The sequence below is a fragment of the Solanum dulcamara genome, chromosome 2 (genome assembly GCF_947179165.1).
Source record: "Solanum dulcamara chromosome 2, daSolDulc1.2, whole genome shotgun sequence".
Taxonomy (NCBI): Eukaryota; Viridiplantae; Streptophyta; class Magnoliopsida; order Solanales; family Solanaceae; genus Solanum; species Solanum dulcamara.
The window spans coordinates 25,568,574-25,583,708 of NC_077238.1; the positions used below are offsets into that span (position 1 = coordinate 25,568,574).

The 15,135-nt window shown below is 34.5% G+C and overlaps 1 long non-coding RNA gene across 1 annotated transcript; it reads left to right on the plus strand.

The window, feature by feature from the left end:
• Positions 1-8,878: 8,878 nt before the first annotated feature.
• On the plus strand, positions 8,879-10,976 carry LOC129875923 (uncharacterized). The gene is made up of 3 exons (XR_008763248.1): positions 8,879-9,011; positions 9,941-10,051; positions 10,701-10,976. It is a non-coding gene; the product is annotated as an uncharacterized LOC129875923 (long non-coding RNA).
• Positions 10,977-15,135: the final 4,159 nt, after the last annotated feature.

A 15,135-nucleotide genomic window follows, 5' to 3' on the forward strand; every position in this document is an offset into this window, starting at 1 on the left:
ATCCCATGGCGATAAATCCTAATTACACTTTATCCCTATTCTTTAATTAATTTTTTGAAATTCCTTCTTTTTGATTAGTTTCGGATACATAAGTCCCCTTCATGATATATCGCGATTTCATACATAACAATTAATACTATTGCTTTAATTAAGGAAATAAAACATAAAATCTAATTAATATCCCATCATTCACGCAATCACGTAATTCAAACAGGTAATCAACCTCTTCCTTCTCGTAACAACTTCCTCTTTAAAATTTCAAATTCCTTCAAGCAGAGCATCAAAATTTCTTTCAATTTTGAATCAAAACTTTTTAAAATCTATGAAAGATACACTATGAATATCTCAGTTTTATTGAGACATTCGTAAATATGGGAATTCAAAGTGAGTTATGAATGATACAAAAGTGATAGAATCGTAGTTGAAGATGATATTTTGTTCGTGAATTTTAAATAAACCATTACAGCTGAATTGAGCATCAATGAATTATTGAAAAAAATTGAGATCTGATATATCGTACAAGGTAATTCATCTCCAATGGTTATTCGAAATTTCAAGGGAGTGAAGTTGTACATAGAGTTGAAGTAAAAGGAGCCTGGTTTCTCATTGTATCTACTGTGCATAACAACATCAGATAGAAAGTCTGGTGAGATATTTGCAAACCAGTAGTTGTTGTTGACAGTGCTCATCTTGATGGAAATTATAAAGAAATAATTGTATCGGCAAGAACATTCAATGAGGTAGTCATTTATTTTTGTAACTATTAGAAATTGAATATCTATGTATCAACACATGTGATATATTTTTATGTATCCAAAATACTAATTGACAGTGCTCATCTTGATGGAGATTATAAAGAAATATTTGTATCAGCAAGCATTTGATGAGGTAGGCATTTATTTTTGTAACTGTTAGAAATTAAATATCTATGTATCAGCACATGTGATATATTTTTAATGTATCCGAAATACAAATAGATTTTTTTGGGCTGATTTTTATGTTTAGGTTGTATATTGCCATTACCTTATGGTGTTGTTGACACAGAAAATAATTGCTCATAGTCATGATTTTTTCAACAGTTCAAGAATCCATTTGGTGAGAGAAAAAATATGTGTATTGTATCGAATAAGACTGAAAGTATAATGAAGACTATAAGTGTTGTGTTTCTCAATGTTCCTCATTTTGCTCGCATATGGCATTTTTGAAAAAATATGTGCAAAGACTGCAGGAGGAGAAAAACTATATTAAGTGACCTGTTCTAGTCAAAATCCAAGTCATATCGAAAAGAAGATTTCTAAAAAATAATGGCAAAAGTGGATATAATTGATCACAGGGTAAAAGCGTACCTAGAAAGTGTTGGGTATGAAAAGTGGTCAAGGGTTAATGCAACTGTAAACAAAGGAATAATGATGACTTCTAACATCATGGAATATATCAATGGATGTCTTATTGAAGGACGAAAACTACCTATTCTAGACTTCATGGAAGAGGCTAGAATATTATTTGGTGTTTTGAATTGCAAAAACAGGGAAATAGCCTCTTATACAAAACATACATTAGACATATCCTACTTGTAAATATGACAAAGTGTTCGAGAATGGAGGTATGTATCATTTAATTATTTGATTGTTTGGGCTTGATACACAGATTTAGATATTTTGAGGAATGTATCATTCACTGTGTTAATGTTGACAGGATGTTGCCACATCTGGATATCTCTATGCAGTTTATGAATCAGAAAAAAGATACATTGTCTGTCTTGAAAGAAAAATATGCAATTGTGGCAGATTTTAACTAGACGAGATACCTTGTCCATACAATTAATGTCTTGAAGAGCAAGAATGTTATAAATATGCACCCATACTATTCTGATTACTACAAGTCAGATGCATTAGTAAATACATATGAAGTGCCAATAGTTCCAATGCCAGTTAAGCAAGATTAGTCTGTTTAATCTTAGAGGAAGTCGTCTTTCCACCAAGATACAAAAGGATGCCTAGAATTCAAGGAAAGGAAGAAAAATTAATTGTAGTGAGAAGCTAACTATGAGCACAAACTGTTGTGGGCATTGTGGATATGAAAGTCACAACAGAAGATCTTGCACTTTTTTTCCCATAGAAAAGTGATAATTTAATTTTTAAAGATACATTCACCTTGTATTTGAATAAATGTCAATTAATTGATTTAAGTATAAATGTATCTTGATTTTGGTTTATTGAGTAGTTTTTTTTTACATTTTTGTTAATTACATATGAATTTGTTATACATTTAGTTTGAGTAGTAGTACAAACAAGGACCTGCTTTCTTTGGAATTTTAGAAAATGATACATATAATATTGACAATATGATTCAGAAAATTCAATTTGATTATATTTGATATTATTTATGCAATTGTATATGCATTTGATACATTATATTTAAAAATCATTTAGAAATAAATTTGATACATTATGCTCAGTGCATTTGATACATTATGTTGAGTGTACCAGGTACATCTATATAATAAATACTTAATTTATGTATCAGGTACTTAATTGGTAACGAACAAGATACAATTGAAAGGTATTTTGATACATTTAATTTGAGTATTGCCTAATTTAAGTACCCATATTTGTGTAATAGTTATTTATGTTGAGTCCCAATTATATTAGTACAAATAAAAATTGGTACATAGATGGTTCAAAGTCATTTTGAAATATATCAGATATATTAGGTTGTGTGCCTAAAACTAAATGACTTATACATAATAACTTATTTTTGATATCTGACACATATGATGTATGCATTTTTTTTGCTAACTTATCTAATACATAGTTGTAAAATGGTCTAATTTAGCACAAAATGCACATTTAAGTATGATGTGAAACTGATACCTGACAATGTGTATCATTGAGATGTATCTGATACAAGAGATGTTATGTATGACAACCTCAATAAAACATTTGCAATAATAAAAAGAGATCAATTGAATGCACAACTTAAATTAATCATCAATTGATAGTTAATTACACAACAATTGGTAAAAACAATAGATATTAATAATTGTTTACAAGAGTACTTATCAAAAATATTAGCTAATAGAAACACAACTATTCTAAAGTTCACTAGTACTACTAGATCCACATGTAAATTTTACTACTATCAAATTCACAGCTACTCAACATCGACATTTCTTCTTAAGCGGGGAGGATGAAATCACACTTACGCTTGGGTGGATCATCATTTTCACTAATACATCATCTTTGTCTTTTGAATGTCATATTTCCAAAAAAGAGAGGCATATCTTGCGGGAAGGTAATCAGGCTGGAGTCCAGTAGATGGAGTAGGAATTCCAACAGTAAGATATTTGGCAAAAGCAACCATAAAAACATGGCAATTCCTACATAACGAAATTGTATTACATTAACACCATAAATAAAAGATAATGAATTCTTGATACATAATGTTAAATACTTAGAGGCTGTCACTTTCTTGTTGGAAAATACCTTGAACATATTCAACTTGAAAAGAGTGATGTCATTCAAGCAAATTGTTGGTTGACTTGTCCTTATAAGAATCCAATAGTAACCAATTGATTCATTCCATTTGTTCAAGAAAACCCGTTTTCTTGAATGTAATTGGGCAACATTATAACCAACTTTTGAATCTCAATGGAGGGATCTCTTCTTCTTGATCTAGACAATGAATCATACACATGTATCAGCCTCTCTCTCAAGATAATCACAGCAAACACCTAATAAAAGTCTCCATTGCAGTTTACCAGGATGTATATATCATCTACTAAATGTCAAGGCAAATATGTCATGATCCAGCCTAAGCCTTAGTCGTAAAAAGGTGATCGAAACCCCGAAGGGCTCCAACTAAGCCTCTTGTACATATCATAAGCATACATAAGGTGAAATATAAAAGTGAAAACATCATAAGAGAGTCTAAAACATGAATAGAAATCTGAAAATGTCTTATGACAACATAGACTCAAAAATATGTCCAACTAGATGCCTCTAAATATGAGTACTAAGACTTGTCCCTAGCTCATCCTCAATATATGATGTAAACAAAAGTCTTTTGAAAAGAAAATAGTAAGTAACTTGAAATTAGTCCCCAGTCAATAAGGACTCACCACAACACTATCAGATGGAGAACACCTACTAGTTACGTAGACGATTAGGATCTTTAACCACAACCCCTACATTATGGCGTGACATGCAACGTAAATCATGGAATGCAAAGGTCAAGTAAAACACATGATAAGATAGAATAAGTAAAGTCATGAGAAAATTATATTCGCCAAAGCATTTAAAAGCATAAATTCAAAATCATAACATACTTAAGAGATTATACATATGTGCATAGGAACCATAACCGACAATAGACCATATGAGCTATAACATGGAATCCAATGATCCCCACATCGAGAAAGAGGAGGCTACTTTGCCAAGGCAGACTCCTGATCATAGACATATGCTATTTGTGGATCCACTAGCTAGACCAAAAGGCAATCCTACAGTGGCACGTAGTTATGAGACAAGAGACTTTATATGAGGACCCCTTATTTCGAGTCTCCATCTCGAGTCCACATTCAGTGCTAAGTCAAATCCCATAAAATACATACATAACATAAAATTCATAATTTCATATATCATAGTCATGAATAATAGGCTTAAAATCATAGAGTAGCTCATTTTCATAAGATACTTCTAATGTGAGAAGTGTCCTTTCATCATTATAAACATATTTACATAATTCATATCATTAGGCCTTAGGTCGCCTTACTTCATAACTTTCATGAAGAACCATAATTTGAAACATACTTATAATTCATGAACATAATAGAAATTCATAGTCATAATTCATACTTTAAAAATTCATGATCACAACTTGTACTTGAAATTTGGGTAAGACATGAATGCATGATCAATTGACTTGAGAATCATGAAATTTACTAGAAAGAATGCATGATCATAAACTTTATATCAGCCCATACATAATTTATATAGATAGTATCATTTGGAAGTATAATTGAAAATACTCATAATTTACATCATAAACCCTAGAAAACAAAGTAGGAGAATTCATAAAAAAATTCTTCAATTTAATTCAATAACCATCAATTTATATCAAAATAGACTCATGATCATACTTTAAATCAAAATTCATGCAATTGGAATAGAGACCAAAAAACTCATAAAATACCATACTTTAATTTGATAAAAAATCTTAAGAAATTGATTGGGCTTCATGGATGAAAGGATCCATGAATCAATACTCACATACCTTGAGTGAAGACACCAATTAATTTGAAAGAACTTGAGAGTTTTGATGGAGAGCTTGAGTGAATTTACTTAAAGTCTTCAATGGAAACCCTTGAGAGCCTTTTTGTAGATAGAGAAATATTTGATAGATGAATTGTAGAAGATTTAATAGAATTGGAGGTTTAGGTTAATTTATAGAGTTGAATTAGGTCCTAAAAATGCCTAGGTTCATTAACTAAAAATTTGGGAAAGGTCTAAAAAGCCCTTTAAAAAAACTCAACTCGGCCAGAAAACCCTTTCATGTCTGAGATGCGGAACTATCGCGATCAACTCGGCCAGAAAACTATCTCAAGTCCACGACGCGTACCTATCGTGGAGCTTACTATTTTATGGATTTTCTCGAAAATCCATCTTCCGATATATGGGTCCTAAAAATCCATCGAGACCATTTTCCCGCAGATTTTGACCCCCTGATGGATATTCCAAACTCAAATTTCCCAAAAAGATTAAGGATAATGTGTTACGTGAGTGGCCTATTTTTATGGCATTCTTAAGGCACTAATGAGAATTTTGAGGGATGTTACAATATCTCCCCCTTGGGAACATTTGTCCTTGAATGAGATTCAACTAATATAGGAAACTCATGGAAAAAGGATTCAGAAACCCGACATGGACATGAGAACACTTTAAAAAATGCATAGAATGTGTAAAATTCACACTTAAAGTAAAACATAGTCCTTGAGAGAAATCATTTTCATGAATCATGCATGCATATGAAAGACATATGGAACTTAAGAGTAGAAGTTTAATCGATTTGATCATGAGCAACTTAGTACCTTTAGGCTTGAGTAAAAGGAAAGAGATAAGGATATCGCTTCTTCATGTCTGATTCCGACTCCCACATAGCACTCTCTACTGGTTCATTCCTCCACAACACCTTAACAAATGCAATGTCTTTATTTCTCATCCTCTTCACTTGTCGGTCTAAAATCTTAATCGGGACCTCCTCATAAGTCAAATTCTATTCAATACTCACGTTCTCCCTTGGTATAATAGAATTTGGATCATCCACAAATTTCCTCAACATCGACACATGAAATACCGGATGAACCAAAGCCAACTCAAGTGGCAAGTCTAACTCATATGCTACCTTGCCAATGCGTTTCAATATCCTATACGGTCCTATATATCTAGGTCTCAACTTCCCTTTCTTATTAAACCGCATTACCCCTTTTATAGGTGAAATCTTCAAATACAGCATATCATCCACATAAAATTCAAGCTCTCTCCTCCTAGTGTCCAAATATGACTTTTGATAATTTTGAGCCATTTTTAATCTTTCTCTTATGAGACTTACTTTCTCCATTGCATCAATTACAAAATTTGGATCAATCAACGCCATCTCACCAACTTCAAACCACCCCACCGGAGACCTACATCTTCTCCCATACAAGGCTTAAAAAGGAGCCATTTTGATGCTACAGTGATAACTATTATTGTAGGAGAACTCAATCAATGGAAAATGGTTATCCCAACTTCCTCTAAGGTCAATCACACATGCCCTTAACATGTCCTCCAAGGTTTGAATTGTTCTCTCGGCTTGCCCATCGGTTTGATGATGAAAAGCGGTACTTAGCTTGACTTTAGTGCCAAGACCTTTTTAAAATGACTTCCAAAAATATGAACTAAATTGAGTACCTCTATCCGATATAATCGAAAAAGGAACACCATGAAGTTTCACAAGTTTACGAATGTACAACTTAGCATAATCTTCGACACCATAAGAAGTTTTAACCGATACAAAATGCACTGATTTGGTCATTCAGTCCATAATAACCCAAATAGAATCATGTTGTCTTCTAGTACGAGGCAAGCCTGTGAAAAAGTCCATATTCACATCTTCCCACTTCCATATAGGAATTTCGATTTCTTAAGCTAGACCTCACAACCTTTGATGTTCAACTTTCACTTGTTGGCAATTAGGACACTTATCCACGAACTCCGCTATGTACTTCTTCATGCCATTCCACCAATACACTTCTCTCAAGTCATGATACATTTTGGTGGATCCCGGATGAATTGAATATCGAGAACTATGTGCCTCATTCAATATCAACTCTCTTATTCCATACAAATTTGAAACACACAACCAACCTTGGTAATGTAGTACCTCACCTTCTCTTAGGGAGAAAGCCTCAATGGACTTTTTGGCAACCGAGTTCTTTAATTCGACCAAAATTAGATCATTGTCTTATTTGTCCTTGACGTCTGCCGCAAGAAACGATTCCGAACCATTATGTATAAGAATGCCTGCATCATTGGAATCAACCAAATGCACACCTAAATGTGCTAATATATGGACCCCTTTGACCAATTCCATTTTACCTTCCTCAACATGTATGACACTACCCATAGAAAATCGAGTAAGAGCATCGGCTACAACATTTGCTTTACCCAGATGATAGAATACGCTCACGTCATAGTCTTTTAGGAGTTCAATCTACCTCTTTTGCCTAAGGTTTAAGTCCTTTTGATTAAACACATATTCCAAGCTTCTGTGGTCGGTAAACACATCAACATGCACCCCATAAAGATAATGACGCCAAATTTTCAATGCAAACACAACCGCCGCAAGTTTAATATCATGGGTTGGATAGTTTCTTTCATGTACTTTAAGTTGTCTAGAGGCATAGGCTATAACCTTACCATGTTGCATCAATACACAACCTAAACCAATATGCGAAGCATCACAATAAACAACAAACCCATCTGAACCTTCGGGCAATGTCAAAATAGGGGCTGACGTAAGACAATCTTTCAATATTTGGAAACTTTTCTCATATTCTTCCGACCGTTGGAATTCTGCCTTCTCTTGTGTCAACTTAGTTAAAGGCGAAGCAATAAATGAGAACCCTTCAACAAATCTTCTATAGTATCCGGCTAAGCCCAAAAAGCTTCTAATGTCCGAAGAAGATAATGGTCTAGGCCAATTCTTAACTGCCTTCATTTTCTTTAGATCTACTTTAATCTCATCACCAGACACCACATGGCAAAGAAATTCGACTTCTCTTAGCCAAAATTCGCACTTACTAAATTTAGTAAATAGTTTCTTTTCCCTCAATATTTGCAACCAATCCTCAAGTGACCCATATGATCTTCCTCATTTCGAGAGTAAATCAAGATGTCATCAATAAGCACCACTACAAATATATCCAAATATATCTTGAAAATGCAATTCATCAAATCCATGAATTTAGCGGGAGCATTTGTCAGCCCAAACTATATTACTACAAATTCAAAATGATCATACCTTATTCGAAAAAGCCATCTTGGAAATATCACTGTAACACCCCAAAAAGTCTTTTTTTAGCAAATACCTAAATTTTTGATTTAGAGTATTTTGATAGTAAGGATATATTTTATGTTTGCACTTCTTGAATGTGAACTTGATGATATTTAAACTTGTTGGAAGTGTTATGGTGTAGTTATATAAACTACTCCTACTATGATTATCTTTTAAAATTATTAAATGGACTAGATATTTACAAAAGCCGGGAAACTTCCTTTTTGTTATAATTTATTTTCTCATTTCTTTAAGTTCCTATCCTTTCTACCTTATCCTCTCCACCAACCCTCCAATTTCGTTTTTTCTTCAAGAAATACAGAAACCAAAACCTCCCTTCTCTCACATATTCATCCACCAAATCGATCATCAAGACTTTCCTTGGTTGATCCCCAAACAAACTCCACACGATTGAAGTAAGCTATAAACCCATTTTTGGAATTGACAATTATTAGTGTTTTTAGCATAATCTCTTATATAAAGCTTTGTTTTAAGTGATTCAAGATGTTCTAGAAAGATATTTCATATGTTTACAACTTTATTTCAGCTCTCAAAACTCAACTCTTCATGTATTTACTTGAAACTGGGCGAGGAAGTACATGGCAAGTGCTGCCGAGAATTCTGTTTATGCAAACTCTACTTGTACTGCTGTTAGTGTTTTGACGATATCGTTTTCTACAAAATGAATTTTGAGTGTATTTCTGTTGGGTTGGAAACTAAAGACATAGATATACAAGTTTGGTGAAGGGTATAAAGTCCATTTTTTCCGTTTTCAGTTCCCAAACTTAGATACAACTGGACAAGTATGTCTGTCCAGATTTTTAATTTTCAAAATTTATCATGTGTACCTGTTAGTATTTTGGGGGTATCGTTTTGTATAAAATTCTTTTTGAGTTGATTTTTGTTGGGTTGGAAACTAAAGACATATATCTACAAGTTTGGTGAAGGGTACAAAGTCCAGTTTTGCCTTTTTCAGTTTCCAAACTTAGATACAACTGGACAAGTATGTCTGTCCAGATTCTTGATTTACAAAATCTGTCATGTGTACTTGTTAGTGTTTTGAGGATATCTTTTCGTACAAAATGAATTTTGAGTTGATTCCTTTTGGGTTGCAAACTTAAGACATATATCTAAATGTTTCATGAAGGGGATAAAATCCAGTTTTGCATTTTTGAGTTTCGAAATTTAGATTCAAGCTGCGATACTTGACTTTCCGAATTTTCTGTTTTGGTAACATAATTCGGGTTGAAACTTTCTAGGCTTAATTGCAATAATAAATCTTGTTTTATGTAAATATTATGGATATTCTGGAAATTTAAATAAGATATTTAATGGTATTTTTAAGGTTTGTTTATATCGGGTGCAAGTTGAAGAACTTGAGACATTTGATGGCCTACGGTTTGAACTTTTGAAGTCGTGTGGGACTGTTGAATTGTTGTATGCTAAAAGGGCTGAGGTTTGTGTATAAACTCTTGTTACCTGCTAATATATTGAAAGCCTATCTTGGTATATTTGCTATTTTCTTGAAATATGTCTTGTCATGTTGGTATCTTTGGAAATTGCAAGACACTTGTTTAACTCGCCCACTTATACGGATTGTTTAATCACTTGACATTCTTGTGGACTTTGTCCTTCTTGTGGCTGTGACTTTGTCACCATTGGCATGCCTCTTGTTTCGGACCCTTTGCCATCTTGATTATGGATTTTTAATTCGTCTTAAGTATGGAAGTTGTCCATTTTAAGTACGAATTAGGAAGCCATTTTTAATATGGTTCTTGGTTCTCTTGATTATTGGGTGTTTACTCTTCTTGATACAGGGCTCCGGTCCTTCTTGAGACTTGATCATGTTTGTTGTGAAGGCATGACGTACACATTGGGCGAAACTAAATGTTAAAGCTTGTTAACGTGTTTTCATGAATTATTGACACTTAGTTTTTTTTTTATCGAACTTGATAGTCATGATATATTTGTTGTCTTGATTTATTTGTTATGTGTACATTTGTGCTGCCATGACTTGAGAAAATAAGTTGAAGAACTCAAAGGCTTCAAACTTGTAATTTTGCACCACTAAGCTTTATGCTTAGCGATAGTTGTTTCTATCGTAGGAAATGTCCGAGAAGATGCTTGAGGTTGGCCATTGGAGATGAAGTTTTGGGAGCTTTAAGGAAGATCACATTTGCATATAGGCATCTATATTTTGTAGTATTTTGGGACGTGTATACGATTTATGGTTTGCTTGTGTATTTGTATTTATGTACGTATTTCTGAGAGTTGTAACTTAAAGATTGTTGCTTGTTTTGTAAATTTTGGGGTATGTACATTTCTAAGTTTTATGAAGTACTAAATTACCCTTTGGAGTTAGAATATTTGAATGAAGCATAAATTATCATAATACATGATTGTCTCGGAAGCTAATTTTTTTTAAAATAAAACTATTTTGAGAAGTCGCCCGTCCTAAATTGAAATTTTATTTGATTCAATTGAGATGGAAAAAAATTTAAGTTGGCTAACAACTTACACCTTTCATTTTTTTTTGATCATATAAATGGGCCTTACGGAAAGTTATATATATATTTTTTTGTGTCACGAATTTAATATATATATATTTTTTTTGTAGTAGCATCCTCCCTGGATGGGTGCTACAAGTGTTGGTATTAGAGCCTAGGTTTGTGGTTCTAGGAATTTACTGTGCACACTTGTTTTTTTTTTGTTTTTAGAAGGTTTGGGTTATATTAGTTAATCACTATAGGGTAAATAGTATATTTAATGCATATAAGTTGCAAATGTATCATATTCATGTCCCTAATGCAATGTGATCTTCACTTTTGAAGGAGTTAAGTTATGGCCTCTTCTTCTCGTAGACCTATGGAAGCTGCTCGTGAAGATACAGGTGACTCTCATTCCCAACCTCATACACAAGAAGGAATTGGCGAACAATCCTCGGGTCAATCTATTCCTCATACTAGTGGGTCTAGTGTGGGAAATCAACAAGGAGTAAGAGTTGGTCCACATCCTCACATGAGCCCTGGTACTCACGTTATGAACCCTCCTTTTCAACAAATGGCTGAATTCTTTCACCGTATGGCTGAAACGATCCATGACCCACATGAGTTAAAATTTGAAAAAATGAGGAAAATGGGTGGAGTTGAATTTGAAGGTACTGTTGATCCCACAGATGCTGAACAATGGCTTGAGCGCATAGAGAGAGTGTTTGAGCAGCTGGAGTGTTCTGATGTTGCCAAATTTAAGTATGCCACCTCGTTATTGCAGAAGGATGCTTATGACTGGTGGGTAGGTGTGCCAAATGCAAAAGCAAAACCTCCAGTTCTTACTTGGGATGATTTTGTTAAAGAGTTTCGTATGAAGTATGTCCCGCCTGCTTATTGTGATGCTAAGAAAAAAGAGTTTTTGAATCTAAGGCAACGAGGCATGTCTATTGCTGAGTATCAACAAAAGTTTCTTAGACTCTCTCGTTATGCTGGAGGCATTATTACCGATGAAAAAGATAAATGCAGGAGGTTTGAAGATGGCCTAAACGATTCCATCAGAAAGAATGTGGCAATTCTGCAACATGAGAACTTTTGTAAATTAGTTTCTACTGCTTTCACTTGGGAAAGACTTGATAAGAAAGAAGCTAGTAGACATGAAAATAGATTCCGGAAGCCTAGGTCAGATTTTGGAGGTCCATCCAAGAAGGGAAGGTTTGATGATTCTAAGGCTGGTAGTGTCAACAAGTCTAATCAACAGAAACAAAGTAGACTAGATTTTTCTACAGCTAGTACCCCGAGTTATAGACAAGGCAAGACTCGCGTTCCCACTTGTGCAGAATGTGGAAAGAATCATTATGGTGCTTGTAGGAGAGCTTCTGGTGCTTGTTTTAATTGTGGCAGCTTTGATCATAAAGTGAAGGACTGTCCAAATCCTAAAAACGTTCCTCCCATGTACACTGAGGGCTCAGTGCAGAAGTCTTCTAATAATCCTCCACAAACCAATCGAGGTGCAAGGCCTAAAACCAACCAAGCAGCAGGGGCAAGTGGAGCAAATCAAGCTAGCGGGTCCAGAGCTACTGCACGAGCTTATGCTATGAGGCAGAGAGATGATCAAGAGGGACAGGACGTGGTTGTCGGTAAATTTGACTTATATGGCTTATCTGTGTTTACACTATTTGATCCTGGCTCTACACATTCCTATATTTGTTCATCACTGGTTCTTCCTAAAAATGTGAAATCTATGAGACTTAACTTTGATGTTCTAGTTGAAAGTCCTTTGGGTTACCAAGTTGTCTGTAATCGAATTTACCAAGCTTGTCCTTTCATGATTCAAAACTTGATCTTTCCTGCTGATTTGATTGAAATGCCTTTCCACGATTTTGATATTATTATCGGTATGGATTGGCTTTATAAATATCATACAGTAGTGGATTGTAGGTCTAAGCAGGTGACTTTTAAGGACCCTACATTTTCACACATTATTGTACACGGTGAAAGATCATTGTCATCTAATATTATTTCTGCGGCCTTAGCAAGAAAAATGATTCATCAAGGTTGTAGTGCATATCTTGCTCACATAATTGATACACGTGTGGAGAGTCCTAGCCTTAAAGATATACCTACTATGTGTGACTTTCCTGAAGTATTTTCAGAAAATCTTCCTAGGTTACCACCAGAAAGAGAAATTAAATTTCTGATTGAGCTCATTCCTGGATCTACTCCTATTTCCATCACTCCTTATAGAATGGCACCAGCAGAATTAAGGGAATTGAAAACTCAGTTGCAAGAACTTCTTGAGAAAGGTTTTATTCGTCCAAGTGTTTCTCCTTGGGGAGCCCCTGTGCTATTTGTGAAGAAGAAATATGGTACTCTTAGACTTTGTATTGACTATAGACAATTGAACAAAATAACAATCAAGAACAAATATCCACTACCAAGGATTGATGATTTGTTTGACCAGCTGAAAGGTGCAAATTTATTCTCAAAGATTGATTTAAGGTCTGGATATCACCAATTGCGTGTTAGAAAGGAAGATGTTCCTAAAACTGCTTTTAGAACTCGATACGGTCACTATGAATTCTTAGTGATGCCATTCGGATTAACTAATGCTCCTGCAATATTCATGGATTTGATAAATCGAGTATTTAGGCCTTATCTTGATCAATTTGTGGTGGTCTTTATAGATGATATTTTGATATATTCCAAGAATGAAGAAGAGCATGATAAACATCTTCGAATTGTTTTGCAAATTCTGCAAGAGAAGAAGCTTTATGCTAAGCTTTCTAAATGTGAATTCTGGCTCGGTGAAGTGGCCTTTCTGGGATATGAAGTGTCAGCCGAAGGGGTGAAGGTGGATCCTAATAAAATTGAAGCAATTGTTGAATGGAAACCACCTAAAAGTCCAACTGAAGTAAGGAGTTTCTTGGGTTTAGCGGGATACTATAGGAGGTTTGTTAAAGGCTTCTCCATTATCGCATCCCCTTTGACTAAACTCTTGAGGAAGGATGTCAAGTTTGCATGGGATGACAAATGCCAGGAAAGTTTTGATAAGCTCAAATCTTTATTGACACAAGCTCCTATACTTACTCTACCAACTGAAGGTAAAGAATATGTGATATATAGTGATGCTTCTCATCATGGTTTGGGTTGTGTCCGGATGCAAGAAGGGAAAGTTGTTGTGTATGCTTCCCGAAAATTGAAACCACATGAATTAAACTATCCTACTCATGACCTTGAGCTCGCTGCCATAGTGTTTGCCTTGAAAATTTGGAGGCATTACTTATATGGAGAAAAGTGTCACATATTTACCGATCACAAGAGTTTGAAGTACTTGGCCACACAAAAAGAATTGAATTTCAGGCAGCGTAGATGGCTTGAACTCATTAAAGATTATGATTGTACCATTGACTATCATCCTGGTAAAGCCAATGTAGTTGCGGATGCTCTAAGTCGCAAAGCCTTTGCTAGTTTATCTATTAATCCTTTGACTTCATTTCTTGACTTACGAGCCATGAATGCTTGTCTTGCAATTAATTCTGATGGGTCTATTGTTGCTAGGTTGCAAGTCAAGCCAGTTCTACTTGAACAGGTGAAAAAAGCACAACAGTTAGATGAGAAGCTTGTGAAATTGATCAAAGAAGTTCAAACTGGAGGAAAGCTTAATTTTACTTTAGGGAAGGATGGTGCTCTATTTTATCATAATAGGTTATGTGTTCCAAAGAATGACAACTTGAGGAAAGAAATTTTGAATGAAGCACATACGTCACCATATGCAATGCATCCTGGAGGCATAAAAATGTACCAAACCATTAAAGAACACTACTGGTGGAATGGTATGAAGAAGGATATTGCGGTGTATGTTTCTAAATGCTTAGCTTGTCAACAGATAAAGGCCGAGCATCAAGTCCCAACAGGATTATTACAACCTATATCAATACCTGAGTGGAAATGGGAAAGAATAACCATGGACTTTGTTTCTAGGCTTCCACGTACCCAAAGAAATCATGATGCAATTTGGGTTATAGTTGATAGGCTCACTAAAAGTGCTCAC